Source organism: Anguilla anguilla, chromosome 8 (assembly GCF_013347855.1).
Source record: "Anguilla anguilla isolate fAngAng1 chromosome 8, fAngAng1.pri, whole genome shotgun sequence".
NCBI classification, from domain to species: Eukaryota; Metazoa; Chordata; class Actinopteri; order Anguilliformes; family Anguillidae; genus Anguilla; species Anguilla anguilla.
The window spans coordinates 44,231,397-44,244,579 of NC_049208.1; the positions used below are offsets into that span (position 1 = coordinate 44,231,397).

At 37.8% G+C, this 13,183-nt stretch overlaps 1 protein-coding gene across 9 annotated transcripts in view; it reads left to right on the plus strand.

Annotated features, from left to right (window-relative positions):
* csmd3b (CUB and Sushi multiple domains 3b) overlaps positions 1 to 13,183 on the plus strand; it is a 938,142-nt gene that overhangs the window by 287,977 nt on the left and 636,982 nt on the right. The gene's annotated exons all lie outside the window — the stretch shown is intronic.

Below are 13,183 nucleotides of genomic sequence, written 5' to 3' on the forward strand. Positions count from 1 at the left end.
TAAATCCATGAAAAGATTGACTTTCAGCTGCTGGAATCCATCCCCATTACATGTATGGAACATTGAAACCTGCCTTTGAGAATGTAAAAAATGTGATTAGAAAGAAAATAATTTTCAGACAAATAGGTTTCTGTCTTGTCTGTTGACGGAAAACACTGAAGACACACATGCAGACACACACAGCCTTTCATATATGAAGTAATATAAAAATAAAAAGCACTCCAGTCAGGAATACTACTGACATCGAGATGGTAATTGCTTCATTCATTTTCACTTAATAGCAAGTTTGCCATTGCACAATTCCCAGTGTGCCTGGAAACTAATTACAAACATCAAGTGTGCATCCATAATGGAGCAATGTAGTCAAACAAATGCTCACATCAGTGGTGGCCTCTTCATTTGGTCATCAATGAATTAGAAGATGTTTCTCTAAATAACCCGGAGCTCTGGAGGAACAGCATCTAGTGCTGGACTCACTAGAAGACAAAAAAAGGTCTCAAAGCAGAACAAACTTCTATTTGATTGACTGATCTATTTGTAGGCTTCCCTATTATTCATTTATTTACCCCTAATTACTTTTAAGATACTTATGAATTTTATTTGTCATTTATGCATGAAACAGAAACCCTCCTTGACTATAAAACGTACTGTATATTCTATGGATACTCTCTCCATTTCTTCCCATCTCAGCTGGGTAATGACATGCATAGGCATGTACTAAGGCTACACTCTTACTAGAAATGCTATCAAGTGAGTCTTTATTTTTCATTGTTTGCTTTAAAATCGTTTCAAATTAATATATTTGAATATTAAGCGGTATATGCATTGTGCATAAAATTAATAACATAAGAAATCGTAGGTACATTGTTGCTCACTGAGATACTGTAGTCATTCAACTGAAAGTATGTTTTGTTATGTTTGTGTCTGTATAGGTTTTTTGTGTTTTGATAAAGGCTTATTGTTTTCAATTCAAACACACTTTTAAAAACCACTAGATTTTTTTATGCCCTTCTAAAAAAATGTCCCCTCCACATCACCTAAATTGGGTTCCAAATTATGCTCTTCACAACATTCACTATTGAATCAGGAGAGCAGTGCTCTCCTCCAAAACAGGCTGCTGCTTGTTTTCATACAGCGGTCAACAAGCCAAGCTCACACAGACATGAAGCATTTAATGTGCAACTCAGTGGGAGTCACAATCCAGAGGCATTGTTATCTATTGGCAAATCTACAGTGATTATTTTTTCTCCCATTTCTGTAAACGTGACATGGCAGCAAATTCCGATAATGGATTTAACTTCACTCTAAAAAAAAAAAAAGGAAGCTCTTGTTTTTTAATGAGTGACATTTTGATTCATGTTATAACTACAAACATTTGATATTACTAATAACTAGTTTATGTTCAAAAAACATTCTGAGATTCCTGATACAAACTGATACAAAGTCCAGGCATGTTGAATTAACCTAAAATATTTAACGAGTTGTAAGGAAATGAGTCTTATTCGTTACCTTGGTTCAAGACTAGGGATGTATCCGAATCTGAATAATGTATTCGGGAAAGCACGAATAATGCGATGGAAACAGATATTTCTTGTACCCGAAGTTGCTCGTTATTATACGGATTCGAAAAAAAAAAAGTCAGCTCCATGTCGAGTTCTCATAGCCTCTATCTAACGTTACACGGGGAGGGAGGGAGGGAGAGAGCGAGAGAGAGAGGCACCAGTTATACAAAGTGGCCAAAACCAGACCTCGTTTTTGAAGCTCATTTCCTGGTCTTGTTGTTCCTGGTTGCACACTAGCGCCACTACGGTTGGCTCCAGTATAGGTGATTTCACATCCGGTTTCCATGTAAGTATACGGTACAAATGCGGTCAAAATACAAAGTCAAGAATTTTTTCTGATGAGTACAAATAGTCACAATATGTGTATTTTATTCGTCTTATGACTGTCCATGGGTCGATTTCATGATGTATTGTGTCATTTGGGCACTGTTATAATATTTATTGTGGACCAATGAGGTACAGTTTGCGTCACTTCCTGATTACTGCGGCGGACTAAGCTACAGTAGTGGCCACAGTCTATGGTCACTGGGGTGGGAGGTGGCGCCTCTTGGCCTTGAAGTTGAGGCTCCGGCCACGGTCCACCTGTGCGAAGTCATAAAATGCAGGCATCCCATTTCGTAGTGATTTCATTATGGCGTGTGCTATTTACAGCTGCAGCAGACGACCATAAAATAATCATCCTCTGAAGTTTTTCCGGTAGCGAGTCATTTTTACTATTTCCTTTAGCCTACTTAACCAAATAATTCGTTGGCAGAAAGCGTAATCAGCTTGCTATATTTGGTAGTCCAGTAGCCTATGCTAAAACAGTTAGCAACTTCGGCTACCAAGCCATTAGACTAGCTAGCAAACCCTAACCGGCAAATATTCAATCTGTCAAACATGTTTGATGGCTTGTCAGTCGTGTACATTCCGTAAATGTCTACCTGTGACAAAGCTACTATAATCCCGATTTTGGGATAAACACCCCAAAAAAAATTCCAGTTTCACGAAGCGAATTAAGAGTCTTAAGGTTTATTTGCTGAATAACATACCTACAACACACAATGAAATCACACCGAATTTAACTAAATTAACCATCTTTGTAAGACTGGCATTTAGAAAGGAACATGTTTTTAACATTTAAGAGACCGACAAGAGCATTTAAGACAGTGGTTCTCAGAATCGTTCCTGGGGGCTCCTTGCATATATTGGCTTTTCTCCGTTGGTTTTGATGATTTACAATTATAATAGCCTAATAATAATTAGAAGTTCAATGCACATTATTTTTGTCTTCATGCACCAGGTGGAAAACTTCCTGTACAAAGTGCGTTGTCATATTTACACGCCTGCAGATCAATTATTAAAATTTGTTAATCACCGCTGACAGTGTTAATTTTTATTTGGTAGAAAGTGACTTGCGAACAATCGGTCAGCTAGCGTTACCCAGCAAGTGAACACCACAAACGGCGATGGAGTAGCTAGTAGCAGTTACTGGCTCATTAACTGACTGTGGCAAAAACCTACAACGTTAACTTTCTCGGTTAACAGCAGGTCTACCAGACAGTTATACGAAAATTAGCCTAGTCAAATCACCAGTAGCCTACACGTCTCTGATTGATTGACCATCAGTGTAGTCAATGTTCTTCCCCTGTGGTTCATATTGCTAATGCGTGAGCTAACCACGGATAGCCTACCTAGCTCACTGGCAAGCTGGTATGCTTGCTAAGCATATTCGTTTTGCTGAGAAACATAAATTGAAGATAACTGAACATAATTGTATTATTAATGTCATACATGTAACGTGATTACATGACAGTACAGTCACGGATGGAAATTAAACTCCGTAAACATTTGATAATATATTTAAAAACATAACGGCAGACAGTCAGCTAGCCTCAAGTTCGTTCTGCAATCGCTCGTTCAGGTTGATGGGCTTTTCCGCACCGTACTGTCAATCACATTGTAAAAAATCACAAGACCGCTTAACTTTATGGTTTTGGCTCCAAATCGACAACATGGCCGCGCCCGCCATTGAGCTTAAAAACATGTTTTAGAGACTCACAGAGACAGTGGGTGACGTCACAGTAGCTTTGTCCATATTTTTTTACAGTCTCTGAGTTATAACTTATACACACTAACAAACTTTGAGCCACTGCGCTGCAAAACGTTTAATAAATAAGTTCTATGTGTCAGCCATTATGTTTCTTCAAATCGATTCATATCATTGTGGATGGCCACTAGATAAAAATGCCCATTCTGTTTGCAACATAGGACTTTGATTTCACTGACTAGTCGTTTCATTTACTACACATTATTGAAAAGTAATCGGTATATTCTGTAGTCGCCCCCACCGAGTCAGCGCACAGCAGGCAGCGGGCTGAGAGCTGACCGTTCCCGGCTATCACTCAGAGAAACTCTCGCAGCGAGGAGGAGGTGCGGGAGCTAGCGAGACACAAGCCTGTTGTGGCAGCTGGATTTCTTTCAAACCCCCGCAACCTATACATCAAAATCAAGCTTAGAACCTGTAGTTTTTAGCTGTATGTGTTAATTTCCTCCATTAAAAAAACCCATTTCAATCGAAATATTGAAAAAAACGTCATTTTACCTTGTATTTCAGTCGATATGCATCCGTTTAAGATGTAACATGCTGTATGTATCAGTCATAGGTCTTGGCTATAATTAACACAAAATCCATTCATGGTAACAGTTGCCACCAAGGGAAAATATGAGGACATCAGATGATTTTCAGTCTATCCAAACTTAGTTCAGTAGGGGGAAAAAATAAATAAGTAAATAAATAAAAATAAAACAGGCAAAAAAAAAGTTCATGTAGGCTATTACTATTCTATGTAATTACTGTTGTAAAGTATTAATTCACGTTTCCCTAGTGAACTGCAGTAACGTTAACACATCAAGAAACGTGAACGCAGCATCATTGAAATTGAAGATTATTCCCTTTCTATATATCTTTACTGTAAATAGTTTCTATTTCCAATGCAAAACAGAATCTTTCGATTTACCCCAGTTAAAGGGGGGGGGGTGCTGTGGTTCAGACAGTTCATAAAACCTAGTTTAGTCAAAAATAAAAAAGAGAGAGAGATTAAAAGTACAGTATAAGGAGGTGGAAATATATTTCATATGTCATTGCATTGCCAATGAATATTAGGTTAGAAAATACAACATTTGCCTTATTTAACGTGACTTCCGGTATAAACCATGCCCACTTCCTGTATTCTATCCGAATACAGATACAGATAATGACGTCTCTGCACACCCCTATTCAAGACAAACCCACCTTACAAAATTTTTACATAATTTTTTTTTTTTTACCACTAAAACTCCAGTGTGTTTGGGGTTAGGGTTATCAACAAAGTTCATTCAAACAGATTATTTGTTACAGATACATAGCGTGTATATGGTTGTATAAGATAAACAAACTGAATATTTTTGTCAAGAAGTATAATGTACAATGGATCATATTATTATAATTATTAATATAATTGTTGTTCTTATTTCACACCAGCAGTCATAATTTACACAGTCAATGTGTTTGAATATGTGCTTGTAAAAAAACTGTCAGTATATTACTAAGTGCTACATTCAATAAATGGTCTGCAAGGAATATTTTGCTGTTAAAAACCAACATAACATGGAAACCAGAATGGAGCAAATTTCTCTATATGTGCATGTTTGTTTGTTTGTGTTTAAATATTTGGCACTGCTGTATTTGCATAGCTAATCACTGCATGATAACATCAGGGACCAGACAATGACAGAGCATGAACAACCAATGCATTATTTAGGAGAAATGAATCCACTTGAAATTACAAATGCTTGTTCATTGAATAAATGTTCATTTGTTTCATATATTATTATATATATTATATATATTCATATATTATTATCATGTTTTCTGTCACTATTTCATATTGCTCTTTGTCAACATATGTGCATAAAAGGGAAAAATTTATAATTTTTTATTTTTATTTGTGTATGAATATAAAAATATGCTTTTGTGTCAGATTGTTTAATCTTCCCCCTTTGACATTTTTCTGAATATCCAAAAATATATATAGCAAGGTCCACATGGTTCCCATTTCACTCACTCCTTGTTCTACTTGGAAAAAGAAACAATAATAACAACAAGAACATAATAATAATAATAATTATTATTATTATTATTATTATTATTGTTATTATTATTATTATTATAAATCAAAACAAGTACTATTGTCCTTCCCTGAGTTCTATTTTGCCATCTTTTGGCACATTGTACCTATCATTGCTGGTTATACATGTCAAATCAGAAACATTTATGTGATACAAAAGGAAGGAAGAAGGAAGAGAGGGTGAAGTAAGCTTATTGCACATAGAGGAGTGTCCAGTGTTTTCGGGATGGGATGTGAAAGCAATTACATGGAGGCTAACATTCACACAAGCAGGATTTGTGGCTATGTATGTAACGGGAGACTTAATGCTCAGGCACATTGCCATGTCCTAGGCTTAATTGTAGTTTTTGTTCAGTGGGCATATGAAAAGGTCTCCGTAATACCCTATTTGTATATTTTAAAGTAGAATAGTCATGGTATTCTTGATATATTTTGGTTTTTCAGAAAGGAGAGTATAGATATAGATTGTCTGCATCAGTAAAAATAAACCCTTGTTTTCTTAATGAAATTCTGTAGTATCATGTAATTGAATCCAGACCTAAATGACTAAACTGTGCATTGTGGACTCCATGTTCTACACAGAGTACGTCAAATAATCTGTCCCGATCCAAACATAGTATAGACAATTTTTATAGTCATACTCTAATTTTCAGTTACATGAATGTTAAAACCAGTGCGTGGCTCAGGTAAATAACAATATAACATAACATAATGATGAATGCTCACCATTTTCCTGACTAAATGGGTGCTTTGATTACTACAGACTAGAGTTTCTGCCTCTACTATGTAACCTGGCAGGCTATTCCACACATTGACTACTCTCTGCGTGAAAAAATTCTTCCTAATGGCTGTACGGAATTTACCTTGTAAATTTCCATTTATGCCCCCTCGTTCTACTAACAGAACTCAACCTGAAGAATCTCTTGTAGTTCACTTTGTTGATCCCCTTTATGAATAAGGTGCATAGTGTGATATAGGGTTATTCTGAAAGCATAGCCCATCAATCAATGCAAACAAAATTAATATTGATTAATGACTAAGCTCATTATGCTGTCATGAAATAACTTTCTCATTTGCTATTGCCTGTTCGTCTATTTCACACTTCCTGGTGTACTCTAGAGCAGTGGTTCCAACCTCCGGTCCTGGTCCATGTGTATCCTGGTTTTTATTCCAACAATAGTTGCAATCACAGAATTTTAATAAGCTGTACATTTCTTCTTAAATCGTGCCTTTTAAGTTCATAATGATTACTTATCCTTTTAAACCACATTGTCAGAAATAGCTATACATGCCATGAAGAAGGAAAATCCTTCTTTTCACATTGCCCTTATTGTGTTATTGCAAAAAATACACAAAAAGAGGTAATAAATTGATCAAATTAACTTGTTGGTGCAAATACCTAGCGGCCATGGTGCCGGCATCCTGAGATTGCTCAACTCAGACATTCTGTGCTCCTGCAACCAAATTATGAGTTGAAAACACAAACTCTGTCTTTATTAGTAAATGATTCAGGACAACTATGCTGAAGACGTCACCATTGTTGTGCTGGTTGTCCATCTGCCAAGCACCCCCTCCCTGCAGTCTCATTTGCAACTACACCCCCCACTCATGACACACGGGACAATAGTGTCTATCTGGGTATACATTAAAACATTCTTTCACCACTAAAAATTTGTATTCTGTCATAGCAACAAGATAAAGCCAACAATAGCAGAACGTATGCCAGTACAGCCGTGAAAAACGCTGCCCACTGAACACTGAAATAAATAAGAGGAATTATAGTAGAATTATATTATGGCATTCTACTATCAATATCTGTGACTAAATATAATTTCTGGGAATAAATATAAAATCTTACCTTTGCTTTTACACGTAAAGATGTCCCTTTCAGAGTTCAATGGTCATTTATTGTCTTCAACAATCCGTTTGTGAAATATACGTTCATTTGTGACACCTGGGCACCTTCCAAAATAGCTGTGCGTAATACCACACGTTGTTTATGGTGTTGTTGCCCTTTTTAGTATAACCTGGCTTGATTGGCAATTAATTTATCCAGTAGGTGACCATATAAGCTTTTCAACTATGTATAATATGTATAGTTTTAGATATATTATACATAGTTAACCGAATAACCGAAAGTTGTGAAGCATCATCGCTCTCTGACGCATTCACTCTGAGGCAGCAGTAAAAGACACATGTGAGTACACGTGTGTGGGTGTTGCGTGTGCATGTGTGTATGTGCGTGAGGAGTGTTGGATGTTCTCCTACATGTGGAGTTGCGTACTGCAGACATTTGTTCCAGGAGAACAAAGGATCTAAGATGCAGCGAGGTTTGAAACTAGCTGGAAGTACTGATTAACCAATGGCGCATGAAGCATGCCAGACAGATGAAGGATATTGGCTATATGGCTAGCGGTGTGCATTCTTTGAGATCAACATGGCGATATGACCAGTTAGTAATTAAAATAGATCAAATGCAGGATCTGTTCTGTGCGTGATATATGAAAACTAACACAGCGTGGTGGATGGCTTATAGCCAACCGAGCATACAGGATGCTTACATTATTCATTAAACACAGAATGTTTCCTGGTTTCCAGTCTGACGTCTGTGGGAGTTGTCGTGAAGAACAGGAAGCCGTTCGTCCTTTTCTGGTTCCAAAATATGCAGCCTGATCCTTGTCGCATGTTGCTTGCCTCGTGGGACTTTGTCTTCAGGACACCTCGTTCGTGCGTGGCTCTCCTGGTCCTTCGACCACCGCTAATCACAGGAGCACTTCGGAATGCCTCGTTCCTCCTGCAGCCTTTCCAGTGACTTTTCAGTGCCTGCAGTGCCACTCACAAACATGCGGAGAACTGAACTGTTTGATTCAGTTTGTTCTTGTAAAATCTGAACAATGTGGTCAAACACTTTATGCTGGTCCTGATTTAAGTTGGCAATCATGTCATCCACATCTTCATGGAGAGGTTGTGTTGCTCCATCTCGGAATTCAGCCATTGCTTCTGCAACCTGCACGGGAGATTCTAAGTAGATTGTCAAGACGGAAAGAAGATCTCTGTTGAGTCAGGACGTTCTTCAACAAGAGAATCAATGTCTGCCTTTGACAGCAGACACCGGCTTCTGGTAATAGACACATCAACCCACTTGATAGTTGTGTCTGGATCTTTTCCATGTAGAGGAATGCCAAGCAACTTGTCTGCAGCTTCAAGTGCTCCACATTCTCTATTGGATAAGCAACAAAGTGCTATGTTCCAAAGTCTGTTTGTTAAAGGCATGTTTGAGTTGATGTCATTCATGTTACCCAGTGTATAACTCTTCTCATGCTTTGAGATCTATTTTGTAATGTAGTAATTAAGTGCTGCTCAGTGCTCCCCAATGAACTGTGAAGGTCCATATTGCCTTCCCAAGATCACACAAGAGCTGGATTGTAATCATTGATTCTTGCTTGTGCAAAGTCTCTGGGGAGATCATATAATCTGCTGTGAGATTTCAATGCTCTTTATTCAGTAATCACCACAGAAACATCCCGGATAACAATTTCTGTATTCTGTGGTCTTAGAAAACCAAACCAGTGGACATACACCACCCCCTTCTTTTTTCTTTGACCTCAGACAGTATTTGGTGCACTTATGGTTCTGCCATTTTAGGTTGTCTGAGTACAGGTGCTTCAAGTTCACTTGGGATGGCACATGTGACATGTTCACTGATGAACTGTGTAACCTCTTGCTCTGATGTTACCCAAATCACTGGTGCATTTTCTACCAAAAGACAGATGTGAAAATGCTGAAGACCACAGCCCTGGTACTCTCTGTGCCAGAACAAATGTGTAATTGCCTAGGGGGCAATTTCGAGATGTGATAAAAAACCAAAATAGCTTGAATCTTGTTTTGCATGAATCTGGATGAACTAACTGGATCTCGTGCCACAAGTTCACTGATGGGGATTTTTTAAAATACTGGTCCATTGACCTCCTTCACATATTCTCCTAGATCTGTCCAAGTCCACTCTGCTGGGCTGACAGTGATAAACCATGTTGCAGGACCATAGGCTCTTGTCATAGCATCTGTGTCACATCTTAGTTTTCTCCAGTATTGTTGAGTGTTCTTTAAGCATCCAGAAATAGTTGTGAGGTCCATTTCAACATCATCAGTGGACAATTTCTGAACCCATTGTGCTGCTGTCATATGCTTTTTAGGACAATGCACTTTCAACTTGCAGTAAATGCCCCCACTGATCTGACAAAGGTTAGCTTGATGCTGCAGGTGAAAGAGGTATTGCTGATTGAGTCTAAATTGGGCATAGCATGACTGGAGCCGAGTGTTTACAAACTCTCCTGCAGGCAAAGGGGTTACTCTTTCTGCATGCATCCTATTTTCTCCATTACTGTACAAGTTTGGGAAACAAAGTGAGTCCAATTGTTTTTCCCCGTCTTTCAGGATGTCGTCTTGTACATGCTGCATTTGGTAAAGAGCTGTGGCTGTTCCATGTTTTCTCACCGAGTGCAAGGGATGAATGCTGTAATTTTGGTCGATAATAGGCTCTTCTGGTTCAGTCTTACAAAGTAAGTTTCTTTGGAACATTGCTGTTTTTCTACAATGTTCTCCTGTACACTGGAATCAGATTCAATTTCTTCTTGATCATCATGATTGCACATGTATATCTCTAATTCAATTCATGGTTACAAAGCAAATCTGCAGGATCATCAGGGAGAAGGATGTGCTTGAACAAAGGATTGATTTCCTTTAGTTTACGCTAAGTATTGTAAACTTTGCTTGCATCCACAATGTCTTCATAAACTATTTTTGATTTTGTTGCTGTACTTCGTACCATGATGTGGAGTTTAAGAGCATCTGACAAGGCTTGGTTCGGTGGTGGCAGTTTGCTGAGTTTCTTAAAGTAGCAAGGGCAGGTGAAAGGTTCAACCATGCACATTCAGAATGCGTTGATGATGGCGTAAGCTCTTATTAGTGGAGACTGGAGACATTATTGGTACTGTCTGGAAAGCCTTAGCATGCTGAATGAGGATTTTGTTCATACTAATTAAGGCACAAAATTTCTTGAGGAACCTGTGGAACTGCAATTTTGTTAAGAACACATCTGGGTGGTAGTCTGTCATTCCTGAAATTTTCGAAGCAGTAATTGCAAACATACTTGACTTCGGTTTGTGTACTGTCCAAGTAGTTTAGAAGAGCCAACCAATGTTGAGAGTCTGGTACTGAGGACATGCGATTCACATCAACACAATCCTCTCTGAAGCACAATTCATCACAGGAAGCACAAGCGTGTTTTGGTGTGTCAGCTACGCATTTTGCATATGTTGCATATGTTCCTGTATTTATCCAGTATCAATGCTTCATTTAAGTGTGATGTGTCATGTTCTTTTGAATTTGTCAGATTTGTGGATTTGATGTAAGGTTTGCAGATCTTTTCTATTCTGACCATATCACCTTTCTCCAAAGCCTTCTGCAGTGAAGTGGACAGAGGCTATACTTTGAAGAATGTTGAGAAGATAATGGACAAGTTCAGTGCAAAGTATCAATTTGAAAAATTGTGTCATTACATAGCGACTTTTGACAATATCTTTTTGATTTGTTTTTCCCCTCCTCATCTTTGTCATCAGCCTCAAAAAACAATGGCCCAGTTTCATCATTACTTGGATGTTGAATTACTACATCAGAGAAAACATAGCCTTGTCCCTTCTCATTAGTGGGAATGCAGGGAAAAACTGCTTGTCATGGTTTGCTTCCCAATAGTAGAACTCAGTATTGCCTGTGTGTAGACTTGGCCCGCATAGCACATGTGCCTTTTCATCATCATTGTTATGTAGTTACAAACTGGCAATGCAACAAACCATAAAGTGGCAATGACTAGCATGGCTTGATTTAAGGTGATAAGCAACAAAGATATAATTTCTATACAGGAATTCTAGTTTCAGTATAGCAATCAAACATTCTCTCGGAAGAGAATCTGACGATATCGGGTACAGCAAGAACGTTTAGGGAAATGGATTTCGTGTAAAGTGCATGAAAGACATATTGTGTTCTAAAGCGAATTGAGAAGACTACAACTTGCGCACTGATTTTATTTGTTTTGTAGCAAGGTCGTCGCTCTGGATATTCTAGGAAGAGAATCTGATGATATCGGGTACAGCAAGAAAGTTTATGGAAATGCATTTCATGTAAAGTGCATGATTAACGGGTGCTAATGCAGCAAGAATGCATGGAATTCAAAGATGATTTTGATTGAAAATGGTCATATCCCAGAGGAAAAATATTTTGCTCAGGATAGTCTTTTCTTTAACTCTTAAGAAAATAGTAAGATCTCAATTGTACATCTTTTTGAGATTACTTCAATCTGAATTTGGTTCTCCTAAAACTCCCTTAGGAGAAAAAATGAGATAATGAGAGAATGAATTTGAGACTTCAGTAAGACGAATGGATATTGAATTGAGTAAGACATAAACAAGATTATATGTGGTTGTTTCTCCTGAGTTGAATTTGAGAAATAGGAGAAAAAGCCTTTGGTCTTACCTTAGTATTAAAAATAGCTCATTTGTGTCTAGGAGAAATGAAAGAAACAACTATGAGATCTCTTCTTGGATTTTGCTTTCCTATGGGATGTTTTTGCTGTAGCTTTTTTTTCTGACTAGTTTGCCAACATTAGGCTATGAATCATAGCTAGATCGGCTGGTTATCAAATTGTTTACGTTTTGTGAATTAATGTTAGATTGTAGGGATTGTTTAAAAAGCACACTATGGCACCTGAATGAGACAACATGGATTTTGTGATTGGATAATTTGTAGTATTGTCAGAAACTATAGTTGATAACTGTTTTCCCACATGCAGAACTTTACATTTGGCTATATTACATTTCATTTGCCAGGTTTCCGCCCCCTTCTGGATTTTATTTAATTCTTCTTGGATTACTTTAGTAGCTTCCAAACTATTAGCTGGGCCTCCCAGTTTTGTATCATCTGCAAATTTAACTAGTGTACTTTCAATGTCCGTGTCAAGGTTTTCTTCAAAGGTACTTTCTATGTACTGTCGAGATCATTGATATAAATAAAGAAGAGCAGTTGTCCCAGCACCGATCCTTGTGGGACTCCACTTTTAACAGCTCCCTGCTCAGATAATATCCCTCCTACTACTCTTTGTGTTCTACCCTGTAGCCAGTTCCGAATCCACTCTGAAACACATCCTCTAATCCCTACTGTGTTCATTTTACTAACAAGTCTCTCATGTGGTACCTTATCAAATGCCTTTTGGAAATCTAAGTAGATATATATGCCTTGCTAAAATCAAAACACTTGGTAGCTTCTTCAAAGAATACCAGAAAGTTTGTCAGACATGACCTTCCCTTACAAAAACCATCCCTTAGGATTTTGCTATTTTCAAAAATACTTCCAACTTGTTTCCAATGATAGATTCCAGTATTTTACATATTATGCAAGTTAAATTTACAGACCTGTAGGTTC